This window comes from Tenrec ecaudatus, chromosome 6, assembly GCF_050624435.1.
Source record: "Tenrec ecaudatus isolate mTenEca1 chromosome 6, mTenEca1.hap1, whole genome shotgun sequence".
Lineage (NCBI taxonomy): Eukaryota > Metazoa > Chordata > Mammalia > Afrosoricida > Tenrecidae > Tenrec > Tenrec ecaudatus.
Window position 1 is genome coordinate 26,570,414 of NC_134535.1, and position 24,590 is coordinate 26,595,003.

General features: G+C 42.8%; 1 protein-coding gene across 5 annotated transcripts in view; it reads left to right on the forward strand.

The window, feature by feature from the left end:
- Positions 1-24,590, forward strand: part of ANKS1B (ankyrin repeat and sterile alpha motif domain containing 1B) — a 1,331,756-nt gene that overhangs the window by 39,895 nt on the left and 1,267,271 nt on the right. The window lies entirely within an intron of this gene.

Consider the following 24,590-nt stretch of genomic DNA (forward strand, 5'->3'; position numbering starts at 1 on the left):
GTCAGCAGTTTGAAACTACCAGCCGTACTGTGGGAGAAAGTTGAGGCTTTCTACTTCTCTTAAGAGTTAAGAGTTACCGTCTAAGAAATCCACAGGGGCAATTCTACCCTACTCTGTAGGCTTGTCATGAGCCAGATTGTGTTAGTCTGGGTATATGAGAGAAACAAATCCATGGACACACATACGTGTATAAGAAAGAGATTTCTATACAAGAGCAATTGAACATTGAGAAAACATCCCAGCCCAGTTCAGATTAAGTCCTTAAGTTCAATATTAGCCCATATGTCCGATACCAATCTATAAAGTCCTGAATGTAGAAGATCATGGGCCAGTGTTCTTGGATCCAGTGGCATTGGAAACTTCTCAGCGCTGGCAGGGGTCTCTGCATCCGGGTGGGTCCATGTGTCTTGTCAGCTGCTATGTCTCCCAGGGTGTGAGCAGAGAGCGAGTATCTGCAGCCTCCAAGGAGGAAATACTGGATTTCCCAGAATCCTTAGGGGAAGGCTATGCTCACACAGTAGCCTCATTGGCTATGACCCAATTAACAGAGTAGACTCCACCCCTTCCCTCTTAATCCTCAAATTGACAAATGATTATTTATGTACCACACAGATTTTTCTGCCTTTCAGAAAGACGTGAAGTATTCCTTCTGTTAGACTGTGTCAGGGCTGGCAATCTGGTACCCATGGATCAAATTCAGCCTGTCACTTACTTTTTGTAAATAGAATTTTACTGACACACGGCCATATTCATTCATTTGCTTTTGCACCATAGAGTTAAGTAATTGCCACAGAGACTGTAGGACTTACACATCCTAAAAATATTTGTTATTTGACATTTCACACATACAGTTTGTGGATCCCTGTTCTTTATAACGAGAGAACAATGGAGGTCATTCTGTTCAATATGTGTGAAGCACAGTCGCCAAGCAAAGTGGCACACATGTTTATCACAGAAATACAGTATGCCAATGATGTCTTCGTAGCAGAAATCAATTATGAATTTAAAAAAAGAAATCAATTATGAAGTCATTTAGCACTGCCGGGTAAGTGCTGGACTGCGAGCCACAAGATCAGCAGTTCAAATCCAGCAGGCACACCATGGGAGGAACATGAGCAGCAGATCTGCGGCAATAAAGATCTATAGCCTCAGCCAGTATTGACCCCATGGCAGCGGGTTGGTGGATTAGGCTCACAGGTCTATAAGAACAGGATCCCAGAGGCCTCTTGAGAGATATCAGGAAATACATTAGAAGAACCAATTTAGGGCGAGGTCAGCTGCGCCGTGTTCTTTTGTATTAGGAGCTGGTTGTTCCTGAGTTGGATTCACTAGGTCAGAGCAGCAGGTAAGATATACAAATCTTGCCCATGATGAGGCAAAAAAATAAATTAATTAAAAGCACAAGTCTATCGGTTGCTCTTCACTTTGATGTATTTTTGTATTTTTAGCACCTACATGCTTGTCTTTGACGTGGTCACATCTAACGCCTCATTGTATCATCCCAAGGATATATTTGTTTACCTTATGGTGCATTTCATTTTTTCTGCCAGCCTAGCAAGGACGTTTTTGTTTGCGTCTGCGCTCTGACCCAGATGTTCACAATTAGGGCGCTCTCGGTGGGAGCCGCCCCGGGGCACGAGGAGGACTTGGATCACGTTCTGCTCTGTGCGCTCATCTCTGGGCCTGTCCTCAAGCTGGCCTCGCAATAAAAAATAGATTCTCTCCAATGATTTTGCTTTTATTTTCTGTCATTTTGGAAATGTGCTTATGCCATCTACTGATGTTGCAGGAATGATCTTCTCACGCACCTGGGAATATTTCATCTACTTACACTGGCCGTGAAAGCTCATCGCACCTGTTAAGGAATTTCACAAAGCCTTAACAAATCGTGCCATCAAAATGAACTAAAATAACTCCGAACTATGCAGTGCATGTTAATTTTAGTAGCTGCCCATTTGGAAATAGGTGATTGATTTCGGTTTCGGATACCTGGGAAAATGAAAGGAAATGATGTAGTGAATCTCCTTCTACAAAGGAGAGTGCTGCCTGACTGCGCATCTATGTGATCCCGGGCCCCATTTCACAAGTAACTTGACTTTTAAACTGTCATTTTAAAGTAAACATTACACAAGTACCGTGTCAGCTGAGGACTGCAATAGATCTCGGCAATTGCTTGTTTGTAGTTCTACTTACGATCCAAGACATCACTTCCATGTCCTGTGTGAAAAGATCTGTGCTGTCACGAGGCAGTGGAGACGGAGCTCCTGAAAGAAGGGTGGTAAGAACTTTCCAGGGAATGCTGGCTTGCTCTGCTTGGTTTACAAGGAATGCCTGGCTCAACACAGGGCCTGCTGGCTGTTAGAAAAGGTAGTTTTAATGTGAAAGGCAAATTTTCGAATGTACTATGTAACATTGAAAAGAGGTCTATATTTAACTTTCTTTGGCTAAGTGAGAAAGACAATTTGTTTACCTCTCAAGCTTGACCTCTTGGTGGCCTTTCAATCTGTTCATATTTAAAATTTCTGATGATTTACAAAGGAGGTAGAAAGTGCTTGCCCTCTGAGAATGTCTGTGTTAGTCCGAGTTGACTAGAGAGACAAATCCAGAGACACTCATGTGTGGAAGAGAGAGTTCTAGATCAAAGAGTAATTGTATATTAAGAAAACATCCCAGCCCAGTCCCGATCAAGTCTATAAGTTTGCTATTAGCCCCTAAGTCTGATATTAGCCCATATGTCCAGTACTAGTCCACAAATTATTCTACAGACTCAGGCAGAACATGCAATGATGCTGAAAGCAGGAAGATCAGAGGCCAGTGGGTGAAAAATCTTGTGGAAGCATCTCAGTGCTGCCGTGGGTTTCCACGTGGCTCCTCCAGCTCCAAGGCTCTGGCTGCCATCAGCGTGGCTCCGCGTGACTTGTCAACTGGAATGTTAAGCAGAGAGTGAGAGTGTGTGGTCCTGCCCCCAGGGAGGAAGAGAGGAGGAGTACCCAGAATCCTCCGGAGAAGGCCATGCCTACACAGTGTGTCATCCTTGGCTAGGACCTGACTGACAGGCTAGACTCCACCCATCGCTCAAGTTGACAGGAGATTATGTAACTGTCACAGTGTCCAAGGTGAGAACGAGCAGTTGATAGTGTTTGATGAACTAATTAGTCAGCTTGTCTGTTCTGTCAGTGTTGCTGATAAATTGGAGCTTCAGTCTCACAACAGAGTGTGACTAACTGATTTTCTCAGAGTAGCCAGGGGTTTCCATACTACCAGTGGTGAGCTGATGTTTAGAGGACTCGAGTTGGCCTCATATGGGACTTCACTAACATGAGTAATCTAAGAAGGAAGACACATTAGCTATGGATTATTTGTATAGCAATATGACCATAAACATAATGGCTTGAAACAACACGCATTTATTGTCTCTGTTTCTGAGGAATGGTGTCTGGGCAGGTCATAGCTGAGTCTTCAGGCCAAGGGCTCACAAAGGTGTTTTGGTCAGGTGTGAGTTTTCATCTGACCTTGACCGTTGGCATCTTTAGGGTTGATGTCACTCTGCGTGGTAAGTCAAAGTATCCTTCACCCCCCTCCCCACCCCGCAGCGTCCTCTAACACCAGACCATTCACAATCCTTAGTAATGCTTATTATCAATTTCAATAATCGAATAATAGGTGATAACTATACCTCTGGTGGTGTAATGGGTTACGTGTTGGGCTGCCAACTGCAAGGTTAGCAGTTCAAACCCACTAACCCCTCAGAGGGAGAAAGGTGAGGCTTTTTAGTCCTTTAAAGAGTTCTTGTCTTGGAAACACAGAGTTGCTATAAGTCATAATCGACTTGATGGCAGTGAGTTTGGTTTTTTAGTATAGTGGCAGATTGCTCAAATATAATATCTCTTAGCTTGTATGAGTACTAACAGCAAAATTGTTTTACAAGATTTTTCTACAGTGAATCACAACATTGTTACAGCATCATTAACTGAGCAGAGGCTTTTTGAAAAAAAAATCCTCCACTTTTTCTTTCATTGCTCCTTTATTCTCAGAAAAGTGTGTGATATAGCTTCACAAATACCAAATGCCATCAAATTGTAGCTACGCCACCAGGCCGTTTGACCGGGAGAGCAATTATAAAACACACTGAGTAAGGACAACGAGAGACCCTGCTCGGTGGATGTGCACACAGAGCCTTGTGGTTCAGTGCTAGTGTAAGCGGGTCATAAAGGCGACTCTGACCAGGGAGAGCACGTTAGTAGGTTCACAAAGTAAGCTACGAACTTTATTTAGTAAGCTAACCTTACATAGTAAGGTTCAAAAAGTAAGTAAGCTAGGAGTTTTAGCCTTGAAGGTACACTTGATCTCCTTAAAGTGTTGCAAAAGATCTCTTTAAAGGGTTAAACTGCCACATTTGTAGTGATTTATTACTCAGTTATAGAAAAGAAATACACTACCTTTTATGCGCTCTAAATTGGTGCACTGGTACCTTGCCAAATGTGCACCTCCCATCCCAACTTCACTCCCATACCCTTCTCATTCCTTACCTGGAATGAGGTGTGGTACTCCTCTCTTCTCTCCATTGTTTAAGGTAGCCGTCCTCAAACTAGGGCCTGCGGGCCACATGCCGCCTGCGAGGGCATTTATCGGGCCCACTGGATCTTTTTGCCCTGTTTGTTTTTTTACTTCAAAATAGGATATGTGCAGTGTGCGTAGGAATTTGTTCATAGTTTTTTTAAATATAGTCCGGCCCCCCAACGGGTCTGAGGGACAGTGAACTGGCCCCTGTTTAACAAGTTTGAGGACTCCTGGTTTAAGGTCTATCTCATCTACTTCTTCTTCTTGATATGTCTGCCTGCCTTAGCAAGTGAGAGAATCCTCTGCCCTCCCAGTCCTCAGCGCTCTTTGGATTCCTTTCATATAATTTACATAATTCCCTTCAATAAAATATGCATTTCAAACAGTTCAGGTATATGGGTGATAGGAAACCAAACACTTGCACTGATTTTAACCCATGACAGTCTTATGTGTTTCAGTGTTGAACGGTGCTCCATGGGGTTCTTACATGGCTGGTTTTGTTTTTGCAAGCAGATTACCCACCCCACCCCCAGACTTTTATTCCCAGATATACTTTTGCGTGGCTTCCAGCTGCCAGCCTTGAGGCTAGCAGTTGGATGCTTGGTCGCACGACTCAGGAACAGCTTGTATGGGTAACACTGTTGTCAGGTGCTTTTGCGTAGGTACCAACGCCTGGCAGCCCTCTGTACAACAGAATGAAACTCTCTCCGGTCTGACACCATCCTAACAGGTGCTGCTGTACTCGAACCCATTGTGTCAGCCCGTCTCCGGGAGGGTCTCCTTCCTCCCTTTCACTGGCCCTCTACATTTCCAGTTATCATGCCCTTCCCGGGAACTGACAGCATGCCCAGCGTTCATGAGGTGAAGCCTTGCCATCTTCAGTCTAAGGAGCGTTCTGGCTGTACTCCTTGCAAGACAGATTTGTTCATTCTTCTTGCAGTCTATAAAATAGTGCATTTTTGGCCAACACCTTAGTTCAAAACAGTTCTCTTTGGTCTTCCGTTTCATTGTAATGTTGTGATTTGGTGCCACGGAATTGGCTCTGAGTTATAGTGACCGATGCTGTACAACACAGTCCTGCACGTTCCTCACAATCATTGCCAGGTTGGAGGCCATCATTGGAGCCACTGTGTCAGTTCATCTTGTCGACACTCTTCCTCTTTTGCACTGCTCCTCCACTTCACCTAGCAGGATGTTCCTTTCCAGGGACACGGGAATACACACATTCAAATATCACCATAGTAAGGGACGGTATTTAATGAAATGTGTTCTTATTCCAGCCCTCAGTTATCCTGCCCTTCCCAATCTTTCCATCCTCTAGCCCAGAGACAACCATTCCCCTCAGTTTTCTATCTGCCTGTGAAAATGTAGGCACAAACTCTTCGGTATTTACCTCTCCTTTCTAATCCCGTAAAGATTTACAGTCTTGGAAATCCAGAGAGGCAGCTCATTTCTGTTCTATAGGGTACCTCTGAATTGGAATTGACTTGATAGCAATGGTTCCCCCCCCCCCCCATTATATACGAGGCAGGCGAAAGACGGGCTTTCTACTCCTGTAAACAGTTACAGCCTCAGAAACCCACAGGGGGCTACGATAAGTCATCATTGACTTGCTGGCAGTGAGTTTTGGAGTTATAGATAAGATTCTTGATGGTGTGGGAGTAAGCACACTAGGCTGCTAACCCAAAGTCAGCTATTTGAACCCACCAGCTGCTCTGCTGGAGAATATATGGCAGTTTGCCTCATAAAGACAGACAGCTCTGAACTCTGAGGACACCGTTCTACTTGGTCCCATAGTCTCCCTCTGAGTCGGAATTCACTAAATGGAAATGAGTTGTGTTAGGGTTCTCTAGAGAGACAAACTCAGATTGCTAATAACTTTATGTATATATTTATAAAGATAGATAGCTATATAACAAGAAATGAACAGTTAAATTATATACAGATAGCTATATAATACAAGAAATGAACAGTTAGATTATAAAGCAGTACAAATGGCTCAGTGCAACTCACTCCTGTGGGAGAGTTGTGACACACTGGCAGTCCTTCAAGATGTAAATTCCAATTGTGTGTCACAGCGGGTCTTAAAGGGATCTCAAATTACAGCGACACGGTCCACGGGTTAGGTGTCTCACAGATAGTGTAGCTTGCAAATTGAGGCACAGAACAAGCCGGGCAGCCACACAACGGTTCGATGATCAAAGAGCAAGAGACAAGAAAGATGAGGCTCGCCGAGCCATTTATCTCTCCGCCCTTCAATTAATCCCACATGTGCTTATCAGCCAGGCTGGCACAATAAACTATCTCAGAGCTGTTGTTGGTTTTTAAAAATCATTTTATTGGGGGCTCGTGAAACTCTTATACAATCCATCCATGTGTCAAGCACATGTGTCCACTTGTTGCCCTCTTCATTTTAAAAACATGTTCTTTCTACTTTAGCTCTTGGTATCAGTTTCTCATTCCCCTTCTTCCCCCTCCCTCCCTTCTTCACCCTTGATAATATATAAATTATTATTTTTTTTTTCATGTCTTACACTTACTGATGTCTCCCTTCATCCAGTTTTCTGTTGTCCATCCCTTGTGGGAGGGGATTCCCCCTATCTCCCCACAACTTCCCCTTCCTCTCCTGGTATGGCTACTCTCAATATTGGTCCTGACAGGTTTATCTTTCCTGGAGTCCCTGTTTCCAGCTCTTACCTGTACCCATGTACATTCTCTGGTCTAGCTGGATTTGTAAGGTAGAATTGAAATCATGATATTAAGGAAGTAGAGGAAAGTTGTGTGTTTCATCGATGCTATACTGCACCGTGACTGGCTCGTTTCCTACCTGTGACCCTTCTATAAGGAGATGTCCAGTTGCATACAGATAGGCTTTGGGTCCCCATTTTGCACTCCCCCTCATTCACAATGATATGATTTTTTTGTGTTGGGTATTTGATGCCTGATACCTGATCCTATCGACACTTTGTGATTACACAGGCTGGTGTGCTTCTTCCATGTGGGCTTTGGTGCTTCTGAGCTAGATGGCTGCTTGTTTATCTTCAAGTCTTTAAGACCCCAGATACTATATCTCTTGATAGCCAGGCACCATCAGCTTTCTTCACTACATTTGCTTATGTACTTGCTTTGTCTTCAGCAATCGTGTCAGGAAGGTGAGCATCATGGAATGCCAGTTTAATAGAACAAAGTGTTCTTGCATTGAGGGAGTACTTGAGTAGAGTCCCAAGGTCCATCTGCTACCTTAATACTAAACCTATAATATATGTACATAGATCTATTTCCCCATCATCATATATAAATATATTTTATATATATTAAAAATTTATTGTTGTTTTTTTAACTTCTTTTAAAAAATCATTTTATTAGGGGATCATTCAACTCTTATCAGAATCCATACATGCATCAATTGTGGAAAGCACATTCGTACATTCATTACCCTCATCATTCTCTAAATATTTGCGTCCCACCCAAGCCCCTAGCATCACCTCCTTATTTTTCCCTCCCTCCCTCCCTCCTTCCCCCCCCCATGAACCCTTGATAATTTATAAATTATTATATTTTGTTTTTATATACAAAACTAGAATATTAGTTATCCTCTCTTCTTGTAAGATGCATGTCTCTTTTATTTTTGCATTTTTCTCTTGTGTACTTAAGTATTTAAGACCTACTGAATTGAATCTCTTCCACTAAACCTTTCATTGATGTTGCTTATTTGAACACTAATCTCATTTTGGCAGGCACTTTGATTAAAATGCTTTCTTTATTGTAGACTCACAACCTTTCTGAACATTTCACTCTTGATGGATGAGTGGATGCTGTATAGTACAAAATGCCCAAAGCTCCTAACAACAAGACAGCTTATTGAACTTGAACCACATGGATAACATAGTTCTCAGTTGCCTGTCACTCTCAGCAGGGGCATCCTCTCTGGCTCCCGGGGAACTTCCCTGCTGCTCTTTGGCAGAGTGGTTAGTGATTGTGTGAAGTTTGTTTTTATGGATGGGGTTGGGAACCCAGCAATAGGATAGGGCTTTTTGACTTCTGTAAGAAATTTTTGAAGATGTACTTCTTTAAGCCCAAACAGAAATTCTTTGTTCATGACCTTCTCCCATGAGACTGTTGGGGAGATGAAGCACATAACCTTTCCCGAAATTGGAGACAATTTAAACAACAAAAAACCTCATCTTTCTGACCTCTGATTCTTGGATCTGAGATTTTTTGTTAAGACTCCTACTAACTTGCTTACCTCTCCACACCTACTAATTTTATTTGCCTTAATAAGTGTCCATTGAATGCTTTCAGTCTGCCTTTTCTCTCAGCCATTCCAGAACTATCTGACTCCCTAGTTCTAAAAAGGTTTCCAGCTAGTTCGTTCAGGTTTCAGCTCCTTGCTGAGGATTTGCATTTCCACCCCAGATACACTGAATCAGAATCTGTGTTTTAATAAGATCCTCAGGTGATTTGTGGAGAACGCTAATGAACCCTGGGGATCTACTAGAAGCACCTAGAGATGTTGGTAAAATTGTAGGCCCTCATTCAATATACAGGAAGGGTAAAAGCAACTCCTTTGCCAGGGGTTGAACCAGAGTGAACTGGTTTGAGGCATTGCTAATGGGTGAAAATAGAATGAACAAAATTTTTTTAAATAAGTAAGTAAAATAAGCTGTTATCTGAAGCAGTGATCCTGTGAGGATACAAATCCATTGTGACTAAAATCTTATCAGGTATGTGTTGGTAGTATGGGTTTTGGCAGCCACGTCTTTCTTTTGGTCTCTATTTATCCACCCCTGTACTACTTAGTTTATCATCTAGATCCAGCAGTTCTCAACCTGTGGGTCGCCACCTCTTTGTGGCTCGAACAACCCTTTCACAGGGGTCGCGCCTAAGACCATCGGAAAACACATATTTCCGATGGGCTTAGGAATCGAGACAAAACTCCTGTCTGTCTCCAGGTGGGTCCGCCCACATGCAGATACGCCCACATATGAGTACCCAGTGTGAAGACTGTTACCCATGCTACACCATGCTTCAAGACAAAATTTAATTTATTTGTAATTAGAAATACATATTTCACAATATATAAATATATATTGTTTTGGTGATTAGTCGCTATGCTTGAATTATGTTCAATTTGTAACAATGAAAATAATCCCGTATGTCAGATATTTACATTACAATTCTTAACAGCAAAATTACATTTATGAAGTAGCAATGAAACTAATGCTATGGTTGGGGTTCACCACAACATGAGGGACTGTATTAAAGGGTCGCGGCATTAGGAAGGTTGAGAACCACTGATCTAGGGAAATGTATAGGGGCAATGTGATTGAAAAATCAGTCATTAAAACAGTTTGTCAGCAACTTAATCAAATAGTAGATGGTTGAATCCTTTGAATCCTGTTGAGTTTGAGGTTCCCAAGATTTTGTGTCCATCTCTGAATTTTAGTTAACCAGGATACCACCCTTGGAGCCCCGATGGACTAATGGTTACATGTTGAGCTGCTGATGGCAAGGTCAGCAGTTTAGCCCTTCTGCAGGAGAAAGATGGAGCTTTGTACACCCAGAGCCCCAGCATCAGAAATGCACAGGGCTGTTCTGTCTGCGTTATAGGGTTACTGTGAGTCGGCCTTGACCGATGGCAGTGACCTTGGTTGTTTTGGACGATGCCACTCACCGTTCTTATTTCTTAAGATACCTTTGATCTTCTTGAAGAGAAAATCCAAGACCTGTTATGTTTTTCATATGACCTGGGTATATAAATAACTGCTTTAGGGTCAAGTGTACAATGTGTAAAGTATCAGGAGAGAATAAATTTCCATTTTTAACCACCCAAGTCAGAAAATATGGAACTCCAGTGCCAAGAAGATGTTTGTTGGCTAAAGATATGGTGATTATTATAGTTTGTCAGAGGGCCCTTGTAGTGTTCTCCAGAGAACACTGATGATGGGTTGTTGGGGAGGTAAGAAAAAGGGGAAATAAGTATAATATATTTTTTTAATGGGAAGAGGGAGCATCTATAACTGCTTGGATAGGAGAAAGATGGGTCTTTCTACTCCTATAAAGAGTTACAGTCTCAGAGACTCGAAGTTCTACCCTGCTCTGCAGGGTCGCTGTGAGTTGGCATTGACTGCATGGTGGTACGCTGTAGGTGTTTGGGAGAGGAAAGCTTTGGCAGGCACCACGCAGGATGGTACCTGTTAGCATTTTGGGTAGCTGTGTTATTCATTCCATAGTTTAACATAGACCAAGTTCAAGTCAACATGCTGCTGTGGTTTGGTGCCATCAGGTCACTTCCAACTCTTAGCAACCCCACTGGACAGAGTAGAATTGCCCTTCGGGTGTTTTAGGCTGTCATCTCTATGGGAACAGATCACTGGGTTTTCCTCCGCAGAACCACAGGGTAAGATTGAGCGGCCAGCCTTTGGGTTAGCAACCAAGCACTTACTGATGACAAAGTCCGGGTTTCTTAAAGTTAATGTAGTGAAAGTTAAAATAAACTGATGAGTCTTAACCGGCCAAGTTTGGCTTTTTGAAATCATGTTCATTCTTATTGTAGCCCTGATGCACCTCATCTTACTGCACCTTTTTCTTTATGTAAAACAGGAAGATGATTGAAATATGAAATGGGGTTGTGTTAGGGTTCTCTAGAGAGACAAAACCAGATTGATAATAATTATATATATATATATTTATACAGATAGAGATAACACAAGAAATAAACCGTTAAATTATAAGGCAGTGCAAATGGCTCAGTGCAACTCACTCCCATGAGACAGTTGTGAGACACTGGCAGTCCTTCAAGTCTTGAGGGCCACCAGGTAGTCCTCTGTAGAGCAATTCAGGCTATCCCGGCACAGGCAGCAAACAGCAAGGCAGGTCACCAACAGTCAGCTAGATGACAGGGTCTGACAGTCCCCAGCTCAAGAGATGTAAATTCCAATTGTGTGGCGAAGCAGGTCTTGATGGAACCTCAAATTACAGTGACACAGTCCATAGGTCAGGTGTCCCACAGGTAGAGTAGCTTGCAAATTGAGGCACAGAACAAGCAAGGCAGCCACACACTGGTCCAATGATCAAAGAGCAAGAGACAAGAAAGGTGAGGCTTGCCAAGCCATTTATCTCTGCCCTTCAATTAATCCCACATGTGTTTATTGGCCAGGTTGGCACAATAAATTAACTACCTCAGGGGTGTATCAAGAGTCCGTCTGCTAGTAGGTGAAATCGGACCCTACTAGCATAAAAAAAGGCTTAAAAGCTATTCATGTAGATCCAAGGCTACAAGTCTTTCAAGGAAAGCTCTTACTGAGCTGGGGGAGAAGGAGTTGAAAATCGATTCAAGTGCTCAGTGCGACTGGGTAGCAGGGGAACAATGGGTACCTGAAAAATGAAGCTTGGCTCCAGGCCAACCTGACGATTACACAACGAATAAATTCTACATGAAAATTCTAGCCTTTAGCCTTCAACTAAGTTTTGAGAAACAAATCTTTTGTTTATGACACTCAGTACATAAATTCAGTTAGTGTCGAATGACTTAGCTTTCCCCTCAGTCAGCCTTGCTCCTCCAGGATGCTGGGAGAGGGGGCATGCCTGTAGATCAGTCTCACTATGCAATAAAAAATGAGTGGCTTTCAAACTGGGAGTCAATAAATTGATAACTGGCCTACTCCAGTATTCGTGTCAATTTTTTGTCTTGGGACTTCCTAGACCATGCAGGTGAGACACATAGAAAGCCCCAAAGCCTATAAGGTCTGCCATCCCCAGAATTCTTCGGAGGACATTTTCATTCTGACCAGTGCCTCGGCTGAGAGAGCCAAGTTTCTTTTCATCTTCCAGTTCGCCAATGATTTCTAAAAGACTTGGTCTCTGAGTGTGCCAGCTTCATGCAGAGACAAGGATCTCACCCGGCCAATGATTATTAAAACCCAAGCTCGCTGATTATCTACCTGGGAAACAATCTCCCTCAGGGCAGCTCCCAACCTCTTGCTCAGATTCACAACTCCATCTTTGGGTTTGGGTTTCCAGGGATTTTCACTAGCTTCTTGTGAGTACCCACTGCAGTTTTTATTAATGTAGGACTGTGTTTCTTGTCCCCATCTCCCTACTGATCCTCCTACCCTTTGGCAGGATGTTTAGGGGTCACCCTCTGGGTGCTGGCAAATGTCTGTGAACAAAACAGACCAATCCACATTTTCACGGAGCTTCTCTTTGTAAAGGTCAAAGAGAAATAATGAACACACATACATGGGGGCTTCACCAAAGTCATGGAATAATGAAATGATCATGGAATTTTTCCCCGTGAAATATTATAAACAAATTTTAAGAAATATCTTGTAAGAGAAACTGCATGGGTTAGAGAAAGGCCAAGAAAAGCGTGCGCCATCACATCAAGACACCGCTCATTTTGGAAGGCTATCTTATTCTTATGAGAATTCCGTTGGGGAAACTTATTCCGTTCATTCCTCAGTCCTGATCCTGCCCTACCAGACATCGTTTTGTTCCCCAAACTCAACATTTCAAGAAATGTGTTTTAAGTTTCCCAAGGATACCTAAACTCCACTTCTGACGTTTTGTAACTCGAAGAGCGCAAAATTCCATGGGGGAAAGGTTGCTGATGGGAACACTACTTTCAGAAGCGAATAGACCTAGAAAGAAGCAGCAAGAAACAGAAGTACATGTTTTTATATATTTTGAACCAAGGCTTCTAAGATTTTGTAGCAATAGTTTATACTTTTTGAGTTATCTCTCTCTCTCTGTGTGTGTGTGTGTGTGTTTGTGTATGTGTCCCTGCTGGTAGTAAATTTTCTGTAGAAAAGTAAGTAGGGATGTTATTTCACATAGGATGGTCACGTACAGATAATAGGGAAATATCCTGAGAACAATTCTTTGAGTGCTGTCAGTATTTAATATTTCCTATTGTAAATGCTGCCAGTGTTGAATAATAAATGAGTCTATAAAATGATACACCAAGCAGTGCTTCTGACAGGCATTATGAACTCATCGTCCTCTTCCAAGAGCCCCTGCGCCTCTGCACTCACTGTCTCTGTGGATGGCCCACCACCATCCATCGTGTGGCTTGTGGCATTTGTTTACTTCCCTTCATTCAGCACACACATAAGTGCCTGCTTGCGTGAGGCACTGTGTCAAGGAGGGAGAAGTGGGACCGAGACTAGGGGGAGGAAAGCGAGGTTCCTACCATGGGTGGAAATTAAAAGCGTTTGTTAAAAAGCTCAGTAATCAAGATATTGTTTTCATGTAGTATTTTTTCTTTAAATAAAGGATTTAAAAAATTCTATAGTGAATAAATATCACACTTGAAAATACAGGGTTCAACCCTTCACCCGAGTGGTTCTGAGATGAATGCCCTCCCCCCCCCCCCCCACCGCAGCATAGTGCCAACCTTGCTGAAAATAAGCCCCAACCCAAACCAGTAGTCACGGTGCTCATTCTGAACCATGGCCACCCGAGGCTTGTCAGAGTAGAGACGTACGGTGTACTCCACAGCCTTTCAAAGGCTGATCCTACTCAAGGAGGGCCTCTGAATGGACCCACGCTACCAGTCTCATTGGCCCAGGTGACTTCTGCCTGGGAGCACACTGATGCTAATCTAAGTCTCTGCCACAGTGAGTTCACAGCCAGGGACTTGTGAAGAAATATTCTAAACTCCACTAAAGTGGAAATAAAATAAAGTGGAAACAAAGTGCTTTTTTTTTTAATCAGAGAGAGAGAGAGAGAGAGAGAGAGAGAGAGAGAGAGATTAGGAAAGAATCCAGAGGGCCATTCTAGACATCTCTTTGATCAAGTTTTGATCCCCCTTCAGAATCCTGTTTAATACATGCTTTTCCCTTTTCTTTCACCATGTCTTTACTTCTTTTCTTCCCTGATTACTCCTAACAGGCCGGCTATCAGAAAGGCTTGCTATATACAGATCTGATTATAGTCACCTATTTAAAATCTCTTAGGAATTACCAGTCACCTTCTTTATAAAAGTCCGTCGTACAAAGTATGAGTGATTCTACCTCTGCTTTGCTCTTGGCATTCCCCAGTATTTAGGATTATCAGTCTGTGCACAGACCTCTGCACTCACCACTCCATTGCTCTGGAATGCGCTCGCTTGCCTTCAGTGATATTGACTGTGTCCTTGATGAGAGTGTGCCCAGCACATTATGGTTCTGTTGACCATTCCCACGTATATTGCTCAGTGGCACGACTTGCATTTTGCACCACGTGCCATTCTCTTCCGTTGGGTTCCGGGTGGTCTCCTAGCTCCCTTCTCACCTTTGCTTTTGAGTAAACCACGTCCTTTGTTCTTTTTCTCCCAGCGAACGGCTGTTCCGGACAGACGTGCGCTTCCCAGGGGTTGGGGCTTGCAGGTCTCTGTCAGTTAGTCACTGCGGTGGCTTGCATGGTGCTGTGATGCTGGACGCTCCGCCACCAGCCGGTCAAATGCCAGCAGAGTCCCCTGTTAGACGGCTGGGGAAATCGACCTCGGGGAAAAATCGGCCAGTTGAAACCTTGCGTAGCAGTAGCAGTGGAATATTGCCTGGCATCGTGCTATAAGATGAGCTCCTCAAGTTGAAGACACTCAAATTGCGACCGGGGAAGAGCTGCCTCCTGGAGATGACCGCTGGCGCGGAGTCACTGCTGAGTACTAGTGACCACAGGGCCGAGTAGAATGACTCCGCGGGTCTTACGGGAGCAGACAACATCTTTCTTGCCCCGAGAAACTGAGGGGTTTGAACAGCTGACCTTGTGGATGGCAGCCAAGTGCTTAACCTGCTGCACCACCAGGTTTCCAGGGAAAGAGCTTCATGACGAGGAATAGTCACACTGATGCAGCACCACTCAAATGCGGAGAAAGAGCTGCCAAGGTTAGTCATTGGAAACGGAATCTGTGGAGTATGAAGGAAAATTGGAGGTTGGCAAAAATGAAACAGAACGCTTGCCGATCGATACCCTAGGCATCCTGAGTTGAAGTGGCCTGGCGTTGGGTATCTTGAATTGCACCTTTATGTAGCCACGATGCGTGGAAGGACACATTTAAGAGGCAAATAGCAGCATTTCAAAATCTACCCTGAAGTGTAACACTGTCAGTAATAGGATAATGTCCATTTATCTAGAAGGAACGCCAATTCATAGCACTGTTACTCAAAGCTATGCATCAACCACTAATGCTAAAATGAAGAAACGGAAACTCTACCAGCATTTGCAGCTGAGTTTGTTCAAATAAGAAATCAAGGTGCCCTGAGAATTACTGGCAATTGGAATGCATCAGGTGAAAGCAAAGGTTCAGTAGTTGGAGCATGCTACTTTGGTGTCAGAAATGAGGCAGGAGGTCACATGACGATATAATTTTGCAAGACCAAAGACTTAGTAATTGTAAATACCTTCAACAACATAAATGATAGTGACAAATATGGGCTTTACCCTACTGAACGCCCTCGCTCTCCCACAACGCTGCTTTTCCAGCCTTGTACACGGGAGTCAGATCAGTGCGATTGACAATTTATTTCAGCGGCCACAAAACCTCACAGACAATGTTCAGAATGATGGAGTTTATTAAGGAAGTGAACAGGTTACAATTCAGGTGAGAACCATGCAGTTGTCCAGCCAGGAGTTTCTTCACGGCCGCGTCTGCAGGCCGGCCTCTCTCAGGCCTTTGACTTGGCCTCCGTCCTGTTCAGGCAATGTCCCCAAGCTCTTTGGGGGCTGATAATGAACACCCAATGGCTGTGTCACTGTGTTCCCAGCCTCAACTTTCCACTCTGGCTACCCCAGGTTAGTGCTCAGCAGCAGTTCACTTCACAAGCCAACCTCCTTCCCCAAAGCAAGTAAAACCAAGGTATGGAACTCTGTCTCATGCTCCAGCTCCTGAGTCTGCTAGGTCAGTTTCTCTACCGTCAAAGCTGTCAGGTGGATCAAGGAGGTTCAATAAGTAGAATCTCAAGGTCCAAAAGACACGATCCACTCCTGGCTCTTCTCTCTGGCTAGTAGTGAAACCCTGCACTTCTTGCTTTTGAGATGGATCATTTCACATCCAGTAGGATGCCATCACCATTCACCCTGGTAACAGTCACTCACAGTTGGATCATATAATCCCCAAAACATCTTTCCTCACCTTCTTACCCAGACCTATCAGGAAAACAGAGGTCATTCATTGGGAAGTAACAAAGGTGAGAAGAAATAATTCACTGTATTGTACACAGGAATCAAATTACTTACATCTATCAAAGAGATGATAGAGAAGCTCAGTATCATCTGCCCGAGTCAACAGAAGAACAGCACCTTCGACCAGGTATAAGGCATCATGCAAAATAAAAAATATATGTGTGTATATGTATATATATGTGTGTGTATGTATGTATATATATGTATATATATATGTGTGTATATATATACCATATTGAATGAAGGGGGAAGTGCAGAGTGGAGACCCAAGACCCAAGTGTCGGCCAATGGAGATCCCCTCATAGAGGGGTTTAGGAGAGGAGGTGGGTCAATTAGGGTGCGAGGTAGTACCGATGAAGAACACAGCTTTCCCCCAGATCCTGGATGCTTCCTCCCCCCAACTACCATGATCCGAATTCTACCTTGCAGGGCTGGATAGGGCAGAGGTTGTACACTGGTACATATGAGGGCTGGAGGCACAGGGAATCCAGGGTGGATGATACCTTCAGGACCAAGGGTGTGAGGGACAATGCTGGGAGAGTGGAGGGTGAGTGGGTTGGAAAGGGGGAACTGATTACAAGGATCCACATGTGACCTCCTCCCTGGGGGAGGGACGGCAGAGAAGGGGGGGAAGGGAGACTCCGGATAGGGCAAGATATGACAAAATAACGATGTATAAATTACCAAGGGCACATGAGGGAGGGGGGAGTGGGGAGGGAGGGGAAAAAAAAAAGAGGACCTGATGCAAAGGGCTTAAGTGGAGAGCAAATGCTTTGAGAATGATTGGGGCAGGGAATGTATGGATGTGCTTTATACAATTGATGTATGTATATGTATGGATTGTGATGAGTCCCTAATAAAATGTAAAAAAAAAAAAAAGAATAGCACCTTCTATTTTTTCAATTTGGAAAAAATTTAAAAGTCAATGAGTAAAAGTATGAACTTGAATAGATCCTACTGACTTTAGAGGCCACCTACGACTAGATTTGACATGCCAAATACTAATGACCAAAGAAAAGACAAGTTATGGACTGATTTGAAAGACATCACACATGAAGAAAGCAAAAGATCATGAAAAAGAGAAAAGGTCAAAGAAAAATAAAACCCAATGAATGTCAAAAGAAACTCTGGAACTTGCTCTTGAACATAGAATTGGTAAAGTGAGACAAATAACTAAAAGATTTGAGCCTAAGATTTGAAAGGAGGGCTTAAAAAATTAATCAATTATAATGAAATGTGAAAATACTTGGAGTTAGAAAAACAAAAGGAAGAATATACTCACCATTTGTTAAGATGAAAGAACTGAAGAAAAAATTCAAGCCTTAAGTTGCAATATTAAAAGTTTCTATGGGAAAAATATTGAACAAGGTAGGATGCTTCGAAAGAAGATGGAATGAATCTGCTGTCACTGATCCAAAAATGGTTGATCATTGTTTCATCTATCTCAGGAGGCAGCATAGGCATCAAGGCATTGCCAAAACTGATTCCAAGATTGACGGAATACCAACTGCAAGGTTTCCATAAATACATGCGGTACTCAATGTGCTTAGCTATCTGTGGCAAAATATTTGGAAGATAGCTACCAGGTTAGCTTGAAAAGATGCGTATTTGAATCTGTTTCAAAGAAAGTGACATAACAGAGTGATGTTGGATAGCAAGACATTAAATAAGAGAGAAGGTGCACCTTGTGTATCATTTAAGGACAGTTTTCCTTTTGGCAAACCATTTTTGTGAGACATATCGTGGTATTGAGACATTCATCTTGTACATGTCGTGAGGGAATATTGCAGCCCCACAGTGTTGGGTCTTGGGGGGAGCTATAGTGCTAAGGATGGGATATAAGTGGGAAGAACAAACAGGACAAAGGACAGTCACCTCTAGATCCATGCTGTCCAATGGAAATGTAATACAGCTACATACACAAATCTAAAATTACTAGTAGACACAGTAGAGAAAGTAAAAAGAAAGGTGAAATTTAATTTAATTTATTTTCTTTAGTCCAAGATTTCCCCCAAAATGAATTTTCAATAGTTGGGTAATCCATATAGAAATGTAGTGGATATTTTGTATTCCTTTAAATACAATGTCTGTGTTACCCTCCAGCATTCCGAGTAGCCACACTGCAAGCAGTACCAATAGCCACATATGGCCCAGCGGGGACCATATTAGACAGTGTAACTGAAGACCACAGTAAGTAGTTTGACTCGTCCTGGTTGACTCCTTTGGGTTGATCAAAATAATTTCTGATAACATCCAGGAGACAATGCTGAGTACATTTATTTTGCTGCTTCCACAAATATTTACAGCCTTGTAAACCCCACTGAGCAGTTCTGTGTGTGTTTTATAGGGTTACTATCAGTTGGCACAGACTGGATAGCAGTGAATTTAAAAAAAAATCAAATGTGCAGCATAAAAGACAAGGGAGTGAATTGAATCAGTATCCCAAACGATCAGTGTTTAAGGTCAAGCAGACTTGTGAAGGTGGGTAGAGAGCCAAAAATAAAAAAGAAGAAGAAAAAAGGAAGCTATTTTCAGTGAGAAGTAGATGTTAGGAGTACAGATTTATGTCACATCATCTCTGGGTTTATATTGGGTTCATACTATGCCTATACTTATAGCTATTTAACTTCAACAGTTTAAGGGAGTCTGCGTGCTTGACTCACCTGTTTTTTTTTAAAGCAGATTAATTTCTCTAAGCCTCTTTTATCACCTGTGAAATGGTTGTGATTTTCTAGTCATGCTGAGTTCAGAGCATTGATTAAGCTTTTTTCCCTATAGTAGAATCTCCCTGCTTTCTGGTTTATTATTGTTACATGCTCTTCTTATGAATCTGTTTTGTATCTAACTTGCTTCCAATTTATTTCCAACTAAACGTATAAAACTCCTGTTTGTTTTTGTCAGAATTATGTCAGTTGCCTGTAAGTGCATGAACATAAAAGAATACTGTAAGAGGACGGGAACTGGCATGTACTGAATCATGCTGTAGGCATGCCAGACTGTGTGCTAGGCACTTTGCACAGTTCATACTTTTACATGCCACATTTTACAGAAAATGGAAGATGAAAGACATTAAATAACTTATCTTAGGACACCTGGAAAGTATGCTTTAAAACTGGGATAGTTTGACTTCTTATTGCTTTATTTAGAAATTGCCCATTACGTGTCTTTTAAAAAAAACCCTGTATTTGAAAAATAGTTCAGATAACAGCACCCAGATCTTTCAAATGCTTTACTCAAATGCCCCGTCATAGCGTAGATTGGTGACCAAAAACCAAGCCTGTTGCTGAAAAGTCAATTCCAAGTCACGAAAACCCAAAGTATTAATGAATGGAAAGACTTCATAGGATTTTCTTGGCTGTAGTCTTGACTGGATTTCATTAAACCCTATGTTACAATGGTTCTCAACCTATGGGTTGTGACCCTTTTGAGGTTGAATGACCCTTTTACAGGGGTCACCCGATTCATAACAGTAGCAAAATAACAGTTATGAAGTGGCAACAAAATAATTTTATGGTTGGGGGGCACCACAGCATGAGGAACTGTTTTAAAGGGTCATGGCAGTAGGAAGGTTGAGAACCATTGCTATATTACCTAGTAGATTTAATTCAGCTTTATTTGAATTATAGAAGTACTATCTATACTTGCTAGAAAAATAATAGAGAAGTGTTTTTCTTTAAGACAACTGAATGCAAAGACACAGGCTTTTAGAATAGATAACTCAATTTTGTCCATGGTATGGGTAGAGAGGATGGGCTCTTGACTAGACCACCCACGTTCAATTTCTGACTCCATCAGCTGTGTGACGCTGACCAATTAAGCATTCTGTGTTACGTTTCCTTGTCTGTAAAAGGGAAGAACAGGGCCTATCTGTGTTAGATTGGAATCTCTTCAAAACCAGGCACTGAAATAAAATATTTGGGTGCAGCTCATTTATTTGGGAGCTCAATGGAGTGGTAAAATTGTGATATGAAAAGGAGATAAGCCAATAAGCAGATCTATAAAGAGCAAGTGTTTTGGGGCAACTGAGGCTTGTTCTCCCTTCACTGAGGGCGGTCTACCTTGGTGCTTTCCGGATACATAGTAAGAAGCCTGAGTAACCTCCCATTTCATAGGGGAGAAACCTCAGATAGTGAAATATAGAGAGATGTAGGTGCTTGAGGTGGGATGCCGTTTTTCACGCTCAGTAACCGCCCTCTACCACTACGATTGAATTTAAATTTAACGGCGAGGGTAGGAGACATGAGGTGGGGAATTAACAGCTTCTGGTACAGTTTTTCCCTGTAACCACTCAGATGGGCTTACGTCTCACATCAAGCCCCCGTTGCTTCAAGACTGTAGCTGGCGGTGATCTCTGAATGTGAGTTGAAGGGCAGTGACATAAACTAGTTCCCACACAGGCAACAGTTCTCAGGCTTTATGTGATCTCCATCGCTTTCTTCTTCACCACTGTCTTAAATTGAATTATGTCCCCCCAAATGTGTTATAAATCCTAACCCTCTCCATACTTGTGGTTTTAATCCCATTTAGAAAAAGAGTTTTCTCTGTTATGCTAATGAGGCCATATTAGTTTAGAGCGTTCCTTAGACCAATCACTTTTGAGATATTACAAGAACAGATTAAGCTCAGAAACAGGAAGCAAGGAAGCAGAGATGGATGCCATTCTTCTTGAAGAGCTCCAAAGAACAGAAGCTGGAAAGAGACATGAACTCTCCCCTGGATTGGGGAAGGAGAGAGAGAGAGAGAGAGAGAGAGAGAGAGAGAGAGAGAGAGAGAGAGAGAGAGAGAGAACCTGAATTCAGACTTCTCTAAACTGCAAGAAAATAAAACTTTTGTTGTTGTTGTTGTTGTTGTTGTTATTTGTTAAAGCCACCCATTTGTGTCTGTTTTGCTTAGCAGCACTAGGAAACGAAGACACCCAGTCATCCTAGAGTCACTTCACTTTAGTCTCAGGTGCTTGCTCCATGGTGGGACAGACCCTCATTCCCAAGAGGCCTCCACCTTGAGGCATCTCTCTCTCAGGCTGTAGTTGTTTCCTGCGGTTGATCGCTCCTGCTAGAATAATGAACACATGTAAATAATAATTACAGATTCCAGGATTGTAATGGGCTAAATTGTGCCTTCCTCCAGAATTCATGACTACCTCTTACCTGAGACTGCGACTTTATTTTGAAATAGGGTCCTTAGTTAAAGATCTCAACAAGAAACCACCCTGGATGAGGGTGGATCCAAAGGCTGGTGGCTTTATAAGAGAAAGGAGAGGGAAGTTTGAACACACAGAGACAGACAGACACAGGGAATACAATTGAGATGGTTTGGGTAGAGATTGAAGTTGTGCTGGAACCAGCTGAGCAATGCCAGTTGCTCCTAGAAGCTAGAAGAAGCCAGGAAGGATCTTTTCCCCAGGGCCTCCAGACGGAGTGAGATGCTGCGGATACCTTGCCTTTTACCCTTCATGAGAGAGAAAGAAAGAATAAATGCCTCCCTTTTAAGGGACTTTGTGGTGGCAGCCTTATGAATATAATAGAGGGAGACTTATTGTATTCCATGATTGGAGCATTTTATCCCTGGGCTCTAAAATATAAAATCCCATGAAGCCTAACGCTGAGACTATTGAGAAGCACAAATTTCTCAACTTGGTTACTGAGGATGAACAAATATTTCAAGTGGACCAACTAATGAGAGGCGAATTCTACTTCTGTCTCCTGTTTCCCAGATGCATGCCTGGGCAGGACTGGGCAGAGAGAGTATCATGTGATGGCTATTGTTCAGTCCATGTACTGCCTTCTAGAAGGCGGGACACTGGTCCTACAGAGAATTGCTCCCACGCTGGTGGTTAAGTTGAATCTTTAGGCCATTCCTGTGTTCTCCAGCCTGGCAAGTTCTGGGTAATGCCAGAAAAGGTAGGACTAGTGCAGCGGTTCTCTCCCAGTGGGTTGCGACCCCTTTGGGGGTTGAACGACCCTTTTACAGGGGTTGCCTAAAACCATGGGAAAACACATTTCTCATGGTGTTAGGAGCCGAGACACCGCTCCTCTATCTGTCTCCAGGAGGGTCCGCCCGCAGGCAGATACGCCCACATATGCGTTCCCATGCTACTCCATGCTTCAATTTCATTTATTTCTAATTAGAAATGAATATTTCACAATAGATCATGACATATTATTTGTGTGATCCATCACTATACATTAATTATGTTCAATTTGTAACAATGAAAATGCATCCTGCATATCATATATTTACATGATGATGCATAACAGTAGCAAAATGGCAGTTATGAAGTAGCAATGAAAATAATTTTATGGTTGGTGGGTCACCACCACATGAGGGTCCGGGCATGAGGTAGGTTGAGAACCACTGGACTAGTGGATCCTGTGGTCACATGCCAATTTGTCATACTTCCTTCCCTGATATATGGGCCATTTGAATTGAGTGGTAACATGTAGAATCCTGCACCAGTAAATGAAAACTGGTACTAACAAGGCCAAAAAAATCCCAATAAACATCAATTCCAGTAAAAATTTATGGGTTGCTCTGTCTTCCAGGAGAGAAGGGGCCTGATAGAATCCACTGGCCATCAAATGTATAGTTGGTCTCCTTGATGGCTCAATTATGGCTTCTGTTGACTGGTCAGATATTTTGTATTGCCAATAGCAAATTCATCATTGGCATATTTTGTACCCGAACATAGTGTGATAGTTGTTTTGTGTCAACTTGGCTTGGTCAGTATTCTCTGCTTGGCATTTGCTAACTGTTAGGCGCCATCGAATTAGTTCCGACCCAACGAGTTACAACTGAACAAAGCACGGCCTGGCCCTGTGCCATCCTCACAATTGTTTGCATACCTGAGACCGTGGCTGTAGCTATTGTGTTAATCCAGCTCATTGAGGGGGTTCCTCTTTTTAACTGCCCCTCTGCCTCAACAAGCATGAAGTTCTTCTCCAGGGACTTATTTCTCCTGAAAACATGTCCAAAATATGTAAGACCAAGTCTTGTCACCTGTGCCTCTAAGCAGCATTCTAGCCCTGCTGCTTCCAAGATGTTTGTCCTGGTAGCAGTCCTTCAATACCCTCCTCTAGCACCACAATTCAAATGCATCGATTCGTCTTTATCATCCTTAGTCAATGTCCACTTTCACATGCATGTGAGGCACGAGGCAGTTGAAAATACCATGACTTGGGTCAGGTGCACCTCAATCTTCAAAATAACATCCTTGCTCTTCAGTGCTCTGACGGGGTCTTGTGCAGCAGATTTAGCCAATGCAATCCATTTTGTTGGCTGCTGCCTCCTTGAGTATTGATGTGAACCCCAGCAAGATAAAATCCTCGATAACTTCAACTTTTCTCCAGCACTCATGCTCTTAACTCTTGGTCCAATTGTGAGGATTTGGGTCTTCTTTACATTGAGTCAGAATCCATAGTCAAGGTTGCAATCCTTGGTCTTCATCAGCAAGTTCTCAGGTCCTCCTCACTTTGAGCAAGCAAGGCCATTTGTATGTCTCAGGTTGTGAATAAGGTTGTGTCATTTGTATGTCTCAGGTTGTGAATAAGGTTGTGTCCCTATATATATCTCAGGTTGTTAATCAGCCTTCCTCTCATCCTGATGCCACATTCTTCTTCCTATAAGCCAGCCTCTCTGATGATTTGCTCAGCATACAGATTGAATTAAGTGTGGTGAAAGGATACAACCTTGCCATCCACCTTTCCTGATTTTAAACCATGCAGCAGTCCCTTGTTCCAGTTGCACAACTGCCTCTCGATCCAGGTACAAGTTCAGCATGGGCACAACGAAGCGTTTCAGAATTCCCATTTTCCTCAAGGTTATCTGTAGTTTGTTATGATTCACACAGTCAAATGCCTTGGCATAAC